The sequence below is a fragment of the Procambarus clarkii genome, chromosome 5 (assembly GCF_040958095.1).
Source record: "Procambarus clarkii isolate CNS0578487 chromosome 5, FALCON_Pclarkii_2.0, whole genome shotgun sequence".
In the NCBI taxonomy this organism is placed as follows: domain Eukaryota; kingdom Metazoa; phylum Arthropoda; class Malacostraca; order Decapoda; family Cambaridae; genus Procambarus; species Procambarus clarkii.
The window spans coordinates 8,552,469-8,562,571 of NC_091154.1; the positions used below are offsets into that span (position 1 = coordinate 8,552,469).

The window sequence follows — 10,103 nt, forward strand, 5'->3', positions numbered from 1 at the left end:
ATAACATTGTGTAGGAGAGAATGAGAAAAAATGGAAAAATAAAAGAAAAAGACCAGAAAACAACCTCAGCACCAGCAGCTAGGGACAAGAGTGTAGAAGGAAGACGAGGAACGAGGAAGACAGGCAGCAAACGGGAATGAAAGGGACATGACCAACACACAGAGGCCATGTTGATTTAAGTTGATTGACAGTTGAGAGGCAGGACCAAAGAGTCAAAGCTCAACCACCGCAAGCACAACCAGGCGAGGACAATTAGGTAAGTGCAGAGAATCCAATGGATATGGAAGGGCTAAGCCAGGCACTGCAAGACGGCCAAGGAATGAGTGACCAAGACCACGAAAGACGGGGCCGTGCCCCACCGTGTAACAAATAACACAGACGAACAAGGAAGGCCCCAGTAAGAAGCACGCAAGGCCCAAACAAAATGCCACAACCAACCCCCAACACGCATACAAAAACCACAAACCAGCGCCCGGCCAAAAGAGACGCCCAACCGCATAAACTCGCCTGCAGAGCGTAGGCACGAATGTGTTACGATACATTGTAGCCGAGAATATTCCGGGAGCACCGCCAGTGGAATAAGGCCAGAGCCACACACGCAGAAGAGTAGGGTAGGGTAGAGGCGAATGCGGCGCCCCACACCCGTATGCAGAGAAAACGAGGTGTCCTCCTCATTTTGGTAATTCAGAACACCCCCAGTATCTATGGGGCACGGACTAGAGAGATGAGAGGAGCGAGAGAGGCGAAGCACCCAAGAAAAAAAGAATGCGGAACACCAGCACTCATGTACACCGTCCATAACAAAAACTCCCACTGCGCATGAGGTCTGAACCGCACAACCCACCTGGCGGGGAAGGCGCCAACTAGGAAAATTTAACGAAACTTACAGTGTCGAGACAGAGCATGGAGAGAAGATATAATTACAAAAGAACGAGACAGCACCGAAAACCAAGAAGAAGCACGCAAGAGGACCAATGAACACTAGAAAGAACTGGAAGGAAGCCTCACCAGAAGACGACAGACGTTCCAATAATACGGAAGGTATCGAAGAAGTAGAACCCCGAGAAGAGGAGAACATGACCTCTACACAACTGGAAAGTCCCATCCCAGAGAAGAAGGGCGAGTAAACAGAGAAGAGAACCCACTGATAGGACGGAATCGATGGACCCAAAGGAACAAGGAACTAAACCCCGGGGAGGGGCCGACACCCAACGACTAGTGCGCAGAGGGGGGGGGGGGGAAGGAAAAAACCCACTCCCCGTAACCGCAAGCCTCACTCAAGAGTAGAAAACCCCGCGGGACCCCCCAAATCACGCTCTCTCCAGCCCCGAGAACCTACACAGCAGGCCCCAGAGCCGAGCCGAGCCGTCCCCCCAAAGCCCCAGCCTCACAAAAAAAAAAAAAAAAAAAAAGCTGGGGCAGCCGGAAAATAACTAAGGAAGGGAGCCCACTAGCAGACTTATACAACACGGCTGGAGGAACAGGCTCGAATGCCTGTCACTACCCTGGAAAGGGAAATTCCCGAGACCGCCAGAGTTTCAAGACCATCGAAGCCCCACCCCCAACCCTGAACCCAGAGACGGTAAGAATCCGGATGATGGGAGGAAGAGAGAGAGAGAGAGGGGAATGGGGGGGGGGGGCGCCAGACGAAAGCACAACAGGGAAAAGACAAGGGAACACGGACGGAAACAAAACCGAAATGACCAACACCCCCAAACCCTGTCACAACCACCAAAACGAGGCAACCTCGGGGCTTCTGGGGAGCAAACAACCTAACACGTTGCAACCACCTGAACTCAACGTGCAACACCCATGCTGCCTGCACCTGCATAGTCAGCATAAAACTGGGTAACAGAGCCACAAACAAGCAACAAAACTTGCAGGACTCCGGGTCAACAGTGCCACCGACCCCACAGGCAGCAGAGGCAAAAACAGTGAGTCACTCTGAGACAAGGGGACAGAGCAACCCTTGAACTCACACAGAGGGAGGGGGACACAGGGGTCACATCCATCAGACCCACGCGTCCCCGTGGAAATTCCCAGGGGCCTGAGACGGAACTCACGCTCCGGGAAGCCCAGGCAGGGTACTGCTAAACGACTCCCAAGTCTACCAAACAACTTTTTAAGAACTGAACCCCCAGGAACCTCCCAGTGGGTACCAAAAGTGACTAACACAGGCACGACTACCTAATATAGTCAAAACATAAGTGATAAATCATAGAATTTAACAGATTACAAACGCACAACCCCGAGCATGATTACAAAGTATAAACACATGAAATGTAGCGATACGCCACAGCAATTTATATTTTGTAAGTATGAACAAGGGCCCCAAGCACAACTACATAGTATAAACACGTGAAATGTAGCACGATTCCACAACACCTGACAGCTACTCATTCAATTGATGTACAACTTTAACCTTCAAGACTCGTGCAGCAAACTCTCCACTGCCCAGATTCATTTAATTCATCGTTTTGGTACCTCTCTCAATACCTGTACTGTGTTTACAGTACTATATTAGGCTTTAAATCACAAAAATAAATCTCAACAATAGTTTTTGGAATCATGTACCCCAGGCCTATACAGACCTGAATTAAGACATTACCACGTGCACATTATGTTTTATAATGTTAATTTTATTGCATAAGGTGTTGGTCGTGAATTGAAGAAGGTCCTCAACAACTGAGATAATCCAAAGTATACCACACACCAGGTGTCCTATATGACATTACATGTATATTTAAAATGCATCGATCTTGTCACAAACATACATTATTCCAATTGTTGATAAATGGATCCAAGGCCGTGTATCTACTAAAATTGCTGATGAATGTCATAATTTAGAATAGGGTTGAAAATTAAGTAACCCACTAGTTCTTATGAGAGAGGGATGACAATTCCACAGTCACTAATCATAGCTGATCTGCGATTCCCCAAGACTTCCCGATATACAGAGTCCATGATTGCTAGACCCTCCGTTATATTCCCGAAAGCGTGAACCTTTTCGACATCATCCATATGCTGCAGATTTATCTCAAATGTTGAACTCGGATATGATGCTGGATTCCCATTGAGGAGTCCCGGGTATACAGGGCTTGTGTAATCACCGCAGTCGGTGATTCCGTTAACAACTGGTTTACTGTCTTCGGGGTTTGCAAAATTATCCAAGGTCACTAGGGGATATGACTCTCCGTCCTGTTCAATAGTCACTGCTACAAGCTGCATATTCCTGTAGCATGGCCCTCGGGCTCCTGTACACAACAGCAAAAAGTTCTGACTGCGCGGCGTATTTCCAAACATCACCATGAATACGTGCCCTTCCAGGCGTTGCTGGATTGTGACGTCAAAAAATGCAGATGGCTTATTTGGTCTCATCCCTTCCACAGCTCTATCAAACTGCAAGGAGAATGAGGGAGAGAGAAAGAGAGAAAAAAAAGATAACTAAAAGTGGCTTACAATGAATAAACTTCATAAGCAATAGTTGCATTAATGCAATCATGCATCTCTTATACACTTCAAGCCCTATGGTATGTCACTACAAATGAAAAACCATTAGAAACTTTGATTTTAAGCAACAAAGAACCCTTCTGCCTCCTGAAATACATGCATGTCATTACATATTGTCTTATATCAGAGATAAGAATGGGAAATAGTAGTAGTGCAAAGACTGTGCCCTGGGGTACAGAGCGTTTCACTACACTTCGACAATCTTATTTGATTGACAGTTACTCTTTGCATTGTTTGATAGTTGAAAATCCAACGCCCCACTATACCCGTTATTTCTATTTGCCGATACACGATTCTATGATATAGGCAACCATACTAGTCACAGCTTTATGTCATCCTTTGCAGACAATACAAAAATCAGCATGAAAATATATCCTGTAGAAGACACCGAAAAACAATAAGCTGATTTAAAGTCTTCGACTGACCAAGCGAAAATATATTTAACCCTTGGGCCGCTATGGGCCATTTGGCCTTTAACACCCACAGGCGCAATAAAAAAAAAATAATCTTTCGTATTATAAGTGTTCATTTGTGCTCCTGATCAAGTAAAAAAAAAAAAAAAAGTAGGTGGCATGTTTTGGGTGCAATAAGGCGGGGAAGTCTGGCAAAAAAACCAGCGTTGAATGAAATGAAACGCCATTTTCTATATGTGACCCGGAGGCTCCCCCGGAGCTATACAGACTGATATACTAATGTCAGACTTTGGCATCAGTCAGGTGTATGGAGTTCTGTGGGCTTATGTGGTTGGAAGCATTCTATGTCTGCCATCAACCGAATTGGGCACCCAGAAAGGTAAGCGTCCCAAAACAAACCCCTATTCTGGTTAAAATTGCTTCCTAATGCTGAACTAGTGGATAAAACTCCCCAAAAAGATATGAGCAAACTAGCATGACGTTACACGTCACCGTGCCGCTGTCTGCGCAGCTCCCCCCTCCCCAGGAGGGGGGAAGGGGGAGCCCCAGACCTCCACTTCGACCATCCACACCCCAGTTCTGAGGCTGGATGTCAAGAAAACACAACCACCGACCGAAGGGATACCTGGTTGATGGGGTTTGAAAGTTTGGTCCACCTCTGCCTCTGTGAGGGTGGCCAGGTTCTGACTCATGGTCCCCAGTAGGCCCACACAACTCCACACATGACTGGTGCCATAGTCTAACATTAGCACATCAACTTGGATAGCTCCGGGGAGCCGATGGCTCCCCCCCCCCCCCCAGAAAAGGTAACTTTCTGTTTGGTTCTTTAATTAAACTATAAATTTAAGGTCATAATGTAACGGGGGTGGGGGAAATAGCTCTATCTTGTCCATTATTCCACCCCCCAGTTAACTAACGAGGCCGGGGGAAACAGCTCTCTCTAGTCCGTTATCCCGTCCCCAGTTAGCTAACTATTCTAGAGCACCTCCAGAGTTCCTAAGGCAACCTCTCTGGTTCAACACCTTGTAACCTAGGTATTTGACTACCTAGGTGCTAAGACTACAAGGCGCCGTCACTTGATCAGTTACCCGAAACTCTAGAGAGAACTCTAGAATACAAAATCATTGCCACAAACGTATAAGAGGAAACGAAAGGAAAGAAATGAATAGTGAAGTAATTAGTGAGGGTTTGGGGTAAGAGGTAGGGAGGTGGGAGGAGCGAGGAGGGTCATTAGCTGAAAGTGAGAGTTTAGAGAGGGGTAGAAAGTAGACGTAGAAGAGTAGATAGTAGAAGACGAAATGCTGCCACCATCCATTCTAGACCATTACATACAAGACAAGGAATGGAACTTGCCTGTATCACAAAATTCTCAAAAGATGTTATGAGTTCATTATTAGTATGTTCCCTCTGTACCATGTATCAACTCCAAACATGTATTCATTAATATCATGAAACCAGTAACCACAGAGGCTTTCTCACCTCATCTCAAAGCTCTAGGGAACAAAGTTAAACACAATTTAAATAATAAATTCATAATTATATTTCACATGAAGTATCATAATTTAGCAATTAAATTAAAATGTTCCAGTTTAATATGCAAAGTGAGTCATCATCCAAGAATTCGAGAACCCTACAACTTGACTGCCCCTGATCATCACACAACATATGTAAACACGACCAAGTCACCTTAATGTTCACTCACCGAGGACTGAGTCTAAGTTGAATAGAGAGGGGGGGGGGGTCAGTAGTTGACAGAGACTCCCGCCCTGCCGGCCGACAGCCTCCCTGCTCTGCTCGTCTGCTGTTCTCTTGATTAATGCTCCTTTCTGGATAGTTCTCCGAGTTTATATTGGGGAACCTAGTAGCTAACTCCGCCCACAAATAGATAGCCTCCGGCACTACCAAGCCACTCCTTAAACGTCGGCTTGTTTGAAGGCTACCAGACTACAATTAAGAGCTTAGCGGAAGCAAGGTGAAATTCTCATGATCTGACCTCAGGTCACTTGAGGTCATTAACGCTTTGAGGTGTGAGATCTCAGGCAGACAACTGGCGCCTCTCAGATCCTTGTCTGTGACTCATGTACTCTATATATATTTTAAATAAACTAACTCAAACACTTTTACAGTGTTACAATAATACATATATTTTGGACTGACCACTCTAGGTCACATAAAAAAATAAAAAATATACCATTTCACGCACAGTTCTCAAGCGCAACGTACATCATATAAGTACCGACATTACACCCTGCAAAATTATCTTTAACAGATTGCTAGGAAATTATGGCCAAATGACAAATATTAAGCACAGGAAACAATCCTCTCTAAGTAAACAGAACAACAAAAATAGAATACACATCACTAAATATTTTTTTTTCTTCTCAATTTTAGTATTTAGGCTCGAGGCCAGGTACTATAATAGATTATTTTGCACCGTATTTTCTCTACTAGAATATGGACCATCAATCATTTACATACAGATCACTTTAGTGTTGAATGCAATGAAGGAACCACAGCAATACCTCGCTGTTACACCTTACCCCACACATAATCTGCATCATCAACCAACCTCTCACCAAAAAAAAAAAAAAAAAAAAAAAAATAAAAACTTACAGTCCTTCTAGCAACTGTTAGTGGAACGTACAAAAATAAACTGTTGCACAATTAAAAATAAAGTTTTGTACTTTTAATTTTACAGAGGGCACAAGAAAGAAGGCACAACAAATCTAAAGTTTTCTAGGCATAGCACATATGTACTAAATTAGGTCTAACGCACATACTGTACTTTGGTCTAAGATTGCACGTTTAGGTAGGACTATACACACTACATTTTTGGCCATGCCATTTGTGCTAATCCATTAGTACAAAATGTGAACTTACTGGAGTACAACCATCTAATTTTGAACATTCCATCAATTAATTTTTTGGGGGACATTTGCTTCAAGGTAAGTCAAATCAGCTCCGGGAGTCGTTAATAGCCTACTTGAGATCAGAGGCCAACATCTAGCCCCCACCCCCTCCACAAGTGTGCCGGGAGCAGGAGACTCCATGGTCACCCCGTCACCAAAGAACCCCCCTCCCACGAAGGAAGTAAAACAAACAAGACGACTGCAAGGTTCACCGAAAGTAAACAAAATGCGACAAATGACTCTACAAATGACCCACTCGACAGTTGGGTCATATACCCAACCCCCATAGTCAGACTGCGAGCAGCCACGTCCAACAGCCCGGTTGACCAGTCAAGCAACGAGGCGGCCTGTGTGATGACCGGGCTGTGAGTATGCTAAGTCCCGAAACCAACACAAGGCAGTCCCAGCTGGCAACATCACAGATGTTGGCTCTCCACATCAACAAATTGTACGGAGCCCAAGAAAAATCAGCTGATGCAACTAGTAGGGGAGTAAGGAACGGGGGTCCAGGGAGCCACCAAAGTTCCCCAGAAAGGCATTTTCCATGGGAAACCACTTCATCTTCCTGAAGCCGATCAGTGTATAATAGCGTAAGGGAGCCCTGGTTTTCAACCAGCATTGAAAACATTCAATGCAGTTTTATTACATTTATCACATCATACCTTTTTTTTTGTTCTTTGATAACTTGTTCTCCATATTTATGGCTAAATTTTTTTTTGTTCTACACAAATAATCCCTTGTTCTATCTCCACAACTAATCCCCAGTTCTCCACTGGTATATTAAAGAGTCCTAATTCTCTACAAATTTATATATCCAGGCCCTTTTCTCTAATTTTATATTTATAATGCTTAAAATCTAGTTATATACAGGTACAGTAAAATTGTTCCCTATGAGGAGGTCAACACAATGAATTACATCACTATGAAATATACCACCATTTGCAACACAAGATTTCTCTAATGTTCCAAATATACAAACAATTCCTGCATTTCACTGTAATAAATGCTCAAAATTTATGTACTTTTCCACCTCGCACAGTGTTGCGTTAAGCCATGTGTCGGTAGACGATGTTAGCATCACTTGGTCAGTAAAAAAAAAAAAAAAAAAAAAAAAAAACACAACGTTGGGGGCTGGTAGGTAATGGGTCAGGTGACCATACATACAAGGTACACAGGAAAGGAGTAACTGGCAATGAAGGAAGGATGACTTAATTTCCTAACGATTACGTGATCTTGAGATGATTGCGGGGCTTAGCGGCCTGATCCTCGACCAGGCCTCCTTTTTGTTACACATCCCCAGGAAGCAGCCAATAGCAGCAGTCTAACTCCCAGTTACCTATTTACTGCTAGGTGAACAGTGGCATCAGGGTGAAAAAACTTTACCCATTTGTTTCCGCGTCCACCGGGGATCGAACCCTCAGGACTACGAATCCCGAGCACTGTCCACTCAGCTGTCAGGCCCCTAAAGTAATAATAATAATGTCAGGCCTCCTGGAAGTAATAATGCCAAAAGATTATAATTCAAGAGAATCTTTCAAATGAAATGCCAAGCCAATGAAGGTACTTTTTAAGACACTAGGGTAAAAATTTTCCAAATTTCCACAATTGGGAGGCAGGGTAGAATAGCTAATTTAAAAGTTGGGGTGCAATGGTATTTTATGAGACAATTCTATAAACAATATGAACCCCAAAGACTTATCAGCACTTTCCTCTTAAACATATGGTATAATGAACAAATCCGCAAGGGCTGTGATTTGGGTTTGAACCTACGCCCGGGATGATCACAGACGCACCTTAGTCGACTATGCCATGGCACGGTAAAAGAAAAGATTTGTTCATTTGATATATCACGCTATTGTGATTTCTGTTTGTTCAAAGGCATAACTTGTCAACCTGAATCGGCATTTAAGAGGGAATTTGATAAACCCCTCCAAAAGATACCTGATCAACCAGACTGATTTTTTTACTCAAGTGCAGTACACAGTACAGTATTCATATTTCTCATTCTTACATAGCGTTAGTGTAATAGATAGCCATATATGTTGACTTGTGCATAGTGCAGTGTAATGCATCCTTGCATGCACTCATGCATGGTGTCAGTATGTACACAAGGCATTGAAGCCACTCAATTACATTAACTGTACATAAATATTTGACTCTTGCTCCATACAAAATGGACAAGATAAAAAACAAAGCAAATCCCTCATTTATAAAACAGACATTGTATATTTCTTTCTTCTGAATATCCTTGGCAGCCTTATGAAAGGCTTGACCTGGCAGCCTAGTACAACCATCTTAGCAAAGACGGCAAGGTAGGTGTGCTGTTAAATATTATATGGTCAATAAGAGCGTTTTAATGCCAGATTTAAGTGTCAAGATATGTAAAGTGTGATTGAATAGTGGGTTTGAGCCCCCTACTCTAATGATGGGATATTTTAGCAAATATAACCTAAAAGACTGTACACACACACACACAAAAAAAAGATTTAATTCACCTATACTGTAGGAGTCTCGAACCGTGCACTCAGACCCCAACCGAGTCACAAACCATGTTGGGGTTGGAGACTTCTACAGCCCAGGTGAATACAATGTTTATTTCCACGGAAGTGTGGATGGCAATTTATTGTCAATATGTTTGATACACTAATAAATTTTAATATTCATCATCTTCACGCGAGCTCTTTTTATGGCTCGTGTAAATCCAAACAAACACATGCACAATGAAATCACAATACTGCAATGTGATACATGTTAGGAAACCGCCCAAGGAAACATTGGTTTCATCGATTTGACGCCGGGTTCTGCAACAACCAAAAATGACCACAGACACCTATGCCAACTGTGTGTAAATCACAAATATTAACGAGATGAAAAATGTGACAGCTTCAACTTAAGGAAATTCCTGTTTCAATTCTTCATCCGTGGTCTGACACTGTCACCTATATAAACTGCACGATTAAGAAGAAATTGCCAGCATGGGTCCAATTAATTTCCGTGTGCAGGATCAGGCATTGTCTGCCGTGTGAAGCCTTAGGCATTTACAAATAATAAACAAAGACCCCAAACACTAAAGTGACTAACACAGGCACGACTACCTAATAGTCAAAACATAAGTGATAAATCACAGAATTTAACAGATTACAAACACACAACAACCCCGAGCATGATTCCAAAGTATAAACACATGAAATGTAGCGATACGCCACAGCAATTTATATTTTGTAAGTATGAACAAGGGCCCCAAGCACAACTACATAGTATAAACACGTGA

General features: G+C 43.2%; 1 protein-coding gene across 3 annotated transcripts in view; it reads right to left on the reverse strand.

Annotated features, from left to right (window-relative positions):
* LOC123765468 (tripartite motif-containing protein 72) overlaps positions 1–10,103 on the reverse strand; it is a 72,802-nt gene that overhangs the window by 20,013 nt on the left and 42,686 nt on the right. The window contains exon 4 of one of the 3 annotated variants that reach the window (XM_045754099.2): positions 8,572–10,103. This exon is cut by the window's right edge and continues 1,039 nt beyond it. The exons of the other annotated variants lie outside the window; for them this stretch is intronic. The gene's annotated coding sequence lies outside the window, so the exon portion shown is untranslated. Of the gene's footprint in view, positions 1–8,571 lie in introns of those variants that run through there. 3 annotated transcript variants of the gene reach the window in all.